We start from the raw sequence: 6,328 nt of genomic DNA, 5'->3' as shown, positions 1-6,328 counted from the left end.
ATGGACTCATCCACTTTGACATTCAGACAAAAATGACTCAAACACAAAAGTATAAAGCAAAAGATTTTTTTTATAGAAAATACAGTTGATGTCACATGACAGACTTTATCACTATTTACGAAAATTATCTATGAAGATATTTCCTATATCATTCATTCCTCAATGTACATAATATACCATACTTTCAATACATACGGTAAAAACTGAGAAGATGGTCCAAGAGAGGCTCAAGAATGTAAGTGTAGTGACCATTGTATGAGAACGAACCCGTCTCATCTGATACAATTTTATACTCCATTTTATCATTTGGCAGATATAACATACCTTTTATATACCATTCTGTAAGGTTGTTCACCTGGGCAAGCTTACATGAGCATGTTCTGTAGGTGTCAGAAAACCGTATTTATATGCCGCAACATGAAATAGAGATTCAAAGGTATGTAATCTATATTTTTATATTGACAAGTTGATATCAATACTGTATGCGAGGTCATCATTTTCTTTCTTGATATATGTATAATATGGAGAGATGTGTTATAAACTATGGATGTTTAGGGCGGAGGGGAGGGACTGAGTCTGTTGTATTTCCTGTATTACTTTAAAACAAGTAACAGTGTCGAACCGAAGCAACAAAAAAGTCCCATAGAAGCCATAACATTGAGTCTCTATAACGGTATGTACCTCATGTGGAACGGTTTGTACATAAATGGGAGCGACAAAACAATATCTTGGGCAAATTTTACAAGATCCTCCTGGGTGTGTTTTCTACAAATTTGAAAAAAGCCGTCTTGATTCCCATTGCAACAGATCCAACTAAAACGGAAACATTTCTTTCTATCTTAAATCCAAATATAATACACTAGCGGTATACCGAAATTTGAAATACTAACATAAAAACTCCCTTATGAGACAGTACTCCATTAATATCAAATGTCAACAGTACTAAGTCCAAAATTACTATTTTTGGTAAACGTACGTCCACTACTAACACAGTTTTAAAATAACAATGAAATTCTTGAAATAGTTGATAGTCTCAAATATTTGGATGTTACCTTTATTGAAAGTGGTTCATATAACCTAACTATCAAAGAAATATTTGACGAAGGCAGTAGAGCTACGTATGATGCCATTAAAAATGCAGAAAACATAACTTGTGCATTGATTGTAAAGTTAATATGTTTGATAAAGTTATGAAACCTATTATTTTATATGGATGTAAAACTTATACAGTACCAATTTTGATGCACCAGATGCGCATTTCGACAAATAATGTCTCTTCAGTGATGCTCAACCGAAATGTTTGAAATCCGAAATAACTATGAAGTTTTAGAGCTAAATATAGCCAAAAACAGCGTACCGCGTGCCAAAAAAGTAGAGCCAAATTCGTCCAAGGATAAGAGCTATGCATGAGGGAGATAATCCTTAATTCTAAATTTTATAACAGCAATTAAATATACATCCGTATTTTCAAGCTAGTAACGAAGTACTTAGCTACTGGGCTGTAGAGACCCTTGGGGACTAACAGTCCACCAACAGAGGCCTCGACCCAGGGGTCATAATGTAAAACTTATACGGTACCAATTTTGATGCACCAGATGCGCATTTCGACAAATAATGTCTCTTCAGTGATGCTCAACCGAAATGTTTGAAATCCGAAATAACTATGAAGTTTTAGAGCTAAATATAGCCAGAAGTATGGGGTTTTAATCAAGAACCTTTGTTACAGAGACTTCACAACAAAATCCTACAGACAGGGACCTAAAAACTGTAGAATAGAATGCCTCTATCTGAGTGTCGATAACTCGGGATCTTTTCCATTACCGTGCAGTGGAGCGTTGGTAATAGAAGAAACAATAGAATATTACGTAATGACTATTTAAAGACGTTTCTTTGTCAAAGATCATAACCAAAATGACAATTTATGTGAATGCTGAGACAAATATGTCTACAATGATTGTTACTTTAGTCCAAAGACATCTTCGTTTAATCCATTTTCGCTCACTTGAGCTATATAAGCTCTAAAGATCTTTTCTGATCGCCTGCTGTCTAGCGTTCGTCTACTTTACACATATTTTACTTCTCCCCCAGGGTCAATTTCAACCAAAAAAAGCATCATTTAGTAAAGATATTTATGATTTTAAAATAAATGGCTTGCCCTTTTCAATGAGGAGATAATTAAGAAATATTGAAAACATGGCAGCATGTTTTAAAGTTTTTTCGTCAAGAACCACTGGACCAAAAACGAAACATCTAATGAAAGGTGAAGATAACGAACAGTGATCAATCTCATAACTCCTATAAGCAATACAAAATAGAGAGTTGGGCAAACACGGACACCTGGATATATCAGAGGTGGGATCAGGTGTCTATAAGGAGTAAGTATCCCCTGTCGACCGGTCACACCCGCCGTGATCCCTATATCTTGATCAGATAAACGGAGTTATCCGTAGTAAAATCAGTGTGCCAATCGGTATGAAACACGTCAGAGAGCATTTGATCCAATGATAGATTGTATTGGCAAACTAGATCGTTATAACGACCATAGAATTTGCGAAATGCTTACTTTAAACGAGACTGTTGGAGCCCCTTCACCATCAACTTGTTTGCCAGTAGCCTGCTTCGATTTAAATACTGACCATAAGCAGAACAAGCTCTTGTGTATCGACTCAGTTGAAAGAATGTGAAACCACCCTTAATTACAATGTAGTGGAGATTAAATTTGTACAAATCTCGTAGGGGAGGTTAGGATGGGGTCGCAATATGGGGCCTAAGTTTTACATGGAGATATAAAAAGGAATAGGAAAACAGTCTTTGGAAATCGTCTTATGAAGAATGGCAGAACCCTCCTTAGTTATATCAATAAGCATCCTCAAGTGGTGAAGACTTTTTGTTCAAATTATGAAAGGGTTGGAACTTGAATGGAGAAGGAAATGTTTATAAGTCTCCCAAACGAAATTCGAGGAGTTATTGTTTTGGATCGGTTCTTATCTCAATATTATTCCTTTTCTTCTTTTTCGTGGCTAAAATGGCTGTAGCTGTTCTCCGTATGTCCGTTGATGAAATAATTACATATTGAAGGATATGATAGGCCAATGTATCCATTTGTGCAGCAATGCGTTACGTTATATGCGGAAATTAAAGAGGGGAACTTACAAATTGTTTTCTAAATAGCAACAGAGCCATGGTTAGTCATATCAATATGCACGCATCTTCAGGAAGTGCATATTCAAGTTTGTTGAATTTCTGAACCCTGGAGGTAGGGTGAGGCCACAATAGGGGATTGAAGCTTCAGATTGAATTTCTGAACCCTGGAGGTAGGGTGAGGCCACAATAGGGGATTAAAGCTTCAGATGGTGATGTGGTGAAATCTTTCAAAATCTTTACCGAGAACAGAGATAGACCATGTCTCTTGAGACTACCAAGGGTGTTGAAATTGCTTCGAGGGCTATGAATGTATCAGGTTGTGTTCTGTTTGGTTGTTTTAAAATCATTACTTTGTTTCAATTGTTTACTAGGGCCCCCGTGGTCGAGTGGTTAGAGAATCGCGCTCAAAATCACACAGTCTCTCACCTCTGTCGGCGCGAGTTCAAATCCTGCTCGCGCCGGTAAGTGAGAAAGTTTCCCAGTTTACTTTCGGAAGGTCGGTGGTCTCTTCCCAGCTACATTGTATCTGGGTTCTCTCTTCCACCAATAAAAACTAGGCGCCACCATATAACTGAAAAATTGTTGAGTGAGGCGGAAAACATCAATCAATCAATCATTTGTTTACTGATTTATACTATTGAAAGTCCACTTTCGAGAAATGTTCACATCATTTGTGCGAATTCCCAACAAAGTCCATCCGTCCCAGATTCCATAGCGAGATGAATTGCACGTTTTGCACGGTCTGTAAGTTTCTATGGGGATGACTTAATCATGTATGGAAAGATGTTTGCATGGAGCGATTTTCACGGAAGCTGCACTGAACGGTCTGCATGGAACGAAACGGAACGCTTTAGGGGTGTATTAGTACGCTCCTGGGTCTGCAAGTACTCAATAATGATGTACAAATATACTCTAAATAATGTTTATCTAAAATATAAATGCATTTAAAATGATGCAGAAAATAAAAAAACGTAATTAATTAGAAGAATGGTGTTCGATCAGACACACATAAACGACAACAAATTTAAAACGTCAATACACAGGTTAGTTACACATCACAAATACTGCTGTAATTAACAAACATGTACAGGAGTAATTAACACTATGTTTAAATATGTAATTGACATCTTTTGTAGATAGCTGCACTCTACACAGATCTGTAATTAACACTGTGTTGATAGCTGCAATTAACAGAATGTTGAGATGTATAATTAATACTGTGTTTAGAGATATTGGATTTTCTTCACTTTACCAGGAACTAACTCCGTCACAAAGAGGTTGTTTCTGATGTCCACACATAAACCCCATGGAGTGAATAAATCACAGTTCTGGATGTAACGGAGGAACTGGCCGTCCTGATCTAGGATGTGGATACAGTGATTGTCACAATCTGCTGCCAGGATGTGACTCTGGCTGTCTGTAGTGATGCCGCGTGGATAAAATGAATCCTTGGAGGGATGACCAGTGTATCTGAATCGGAGTTTTCCTGAATGATTGACAACCACTACTGCACTAGACCAACAGTCAGCCACACAGATATCCAGGTTCCTGTTCTCACTTATGTATTTGGCTTTATGACCAGATGAATAGAGAGGACGATCCTGATCATCAAACTGAATGGTTTGTGTCTCTGTAGAGCCAGAGTAACGCACAACTTTGTACTGTGTCTCATCATCATTCTCCATGGTAACCAAGAGATCATCAGAGGAGGTAATGCAGACATGAAGAGGTTCCCAACCCTGTAGTGTGATCACGGTCTGTATCTGTTTAGTTTTCACTAGGTTTACAGTTTTATCATCTGGATCAGTATAAACAAGATCGCCGTCCCGTGTCACTGCTATGTCCCCTGGCACATTCCCTGACTCGGTTTGTATTGATGTCAGTAGTTTGCCCTGAAGATTGAGGAGCTTCATGATTTTGTTTCTCCCACATGTCCAGACTTGACCTTCACTGAGACATCTAACACTTCTTAATGGTGTATACCCAGCGTTTATGGTGGCGGTGAGACGCGATTCATCAAGCAGTGGTTTGACTGGAGGAGACGATACAGCTTCTGGTGACTTCATTGGTTTGACTGGAGGAGACGATACAGCTTCAGGTGACTCCATTGTGTCGCCATGTTCTTCTGTGTTAATGGATAATGGTGACAGAGAACCAAACATTTCACGGAGCTGGTCTGTGTTTATTTTCTGAGGAGAGAAATTTGGTAATGTAACTCGGACTTTAGGAGGCAATCTTCTAAACTCGTTATTCCTAGATTTGTAGGCAGATATTAGGGAGATGTCATTGGATTCTAATATTGCCTTCAGGTTTAAAATGATTTGTTTGAGTTCAGTAATACTGTGCGTGATTTCATCTGTATTTTTATCTTAGGCAGCCATATGTTTAGTTTTCATTTCCGCAATGTCGGATTTCCGTTCGTTGACAATGGTGGTGATCTCTCGGTGCCAGACTTCTCCTTGTTGGTCGGCAGCTATCATTAGTTTTCCGTAATTTGTTTCTAACCCGGCTTTCTCAGTTTGGACATTGGAGGATATTTCTTCATATCGGGGATAAATTCTGGTCTCCAGTTCTTCCAAATCTTTTTGTAAACATTGTGTTTTAGAGCCGAGTTTTTCCAGAACATCGCATAAAATATGTCCACTATGTTTATGTGAGACACAGGTAGAACAGACAGGAACGTCACATTTCTCGCAGTAAAGTTCACAGTGTTTGTCGGCATGTTTCGGACATTTTGGGTAGTAAGGGGTAGACTTTATGTGTTGTATAAAGGGCACAATATTGTGTTTTTTAGATGAATCGGAGAGGTGTTTTCCGGCACAGTTGATGCAGAGATTTATTTGACAAAACTGACAGTGACTCTGTAGGGGGGCAGTTTCACAGGAGTCACACAGCAGGACGTTCTGGGCACTGCGCCGCGGGTGCATTTCTGGTGTAAGGGGTCACATTAGTCCCTCGCACTGTCGATAAAAGAAATTTAACATTAATTTTACGATCAGCTTCAACTGAACGTCATGAAATAAACTTTTAAATAAATCATTTAGATGTGAATTTCAATAAACAAGTTACTTGTCACAGGTTAAAATAATTTACAGGCTAGAATGACACCAGGATATTTCTATAATCATTGCAGATGCGTGTATATGAATACAAACGTGTACACGATGCGTGCAAATGTTTATCA

The 6,328-nt window shown here is 38.3% G+C and overlaps 1 pseudogene; it reads right to left on the bottom strand.

Annotated features, from left to right (window-relative positions):
• Positions 1 to 4,243: 4,243 nt before the first annotated feature.
• Positions 4,244 to 6,083, bottom strand: LOC125653774 (uncharacterized; annotated as a pseudogene).
• Positions 6,084 to 6,328: the final 245 nt, after the last annotated feature.

This window comes from Ostrea edulis, chromosome 7 (genome assembly GCF_947568905.1).
Source record: "Ostrea edulis chromosome 7, xbOstEdul1.1, whole genome shotgun sequence".
NCBI classification, from domain to species: domain Eukaryota; kingdom Metazoa; phylum Mollusca; class Bivalvia; order Ostreida; family Ostreidae; genus Ostrea; species Ostrea edulis.
The sequence above is the reverse complement of the archived record's forward strand: the minus strand, read 5'-3'. Positions and strand labels throughout refer to the sequence as shown.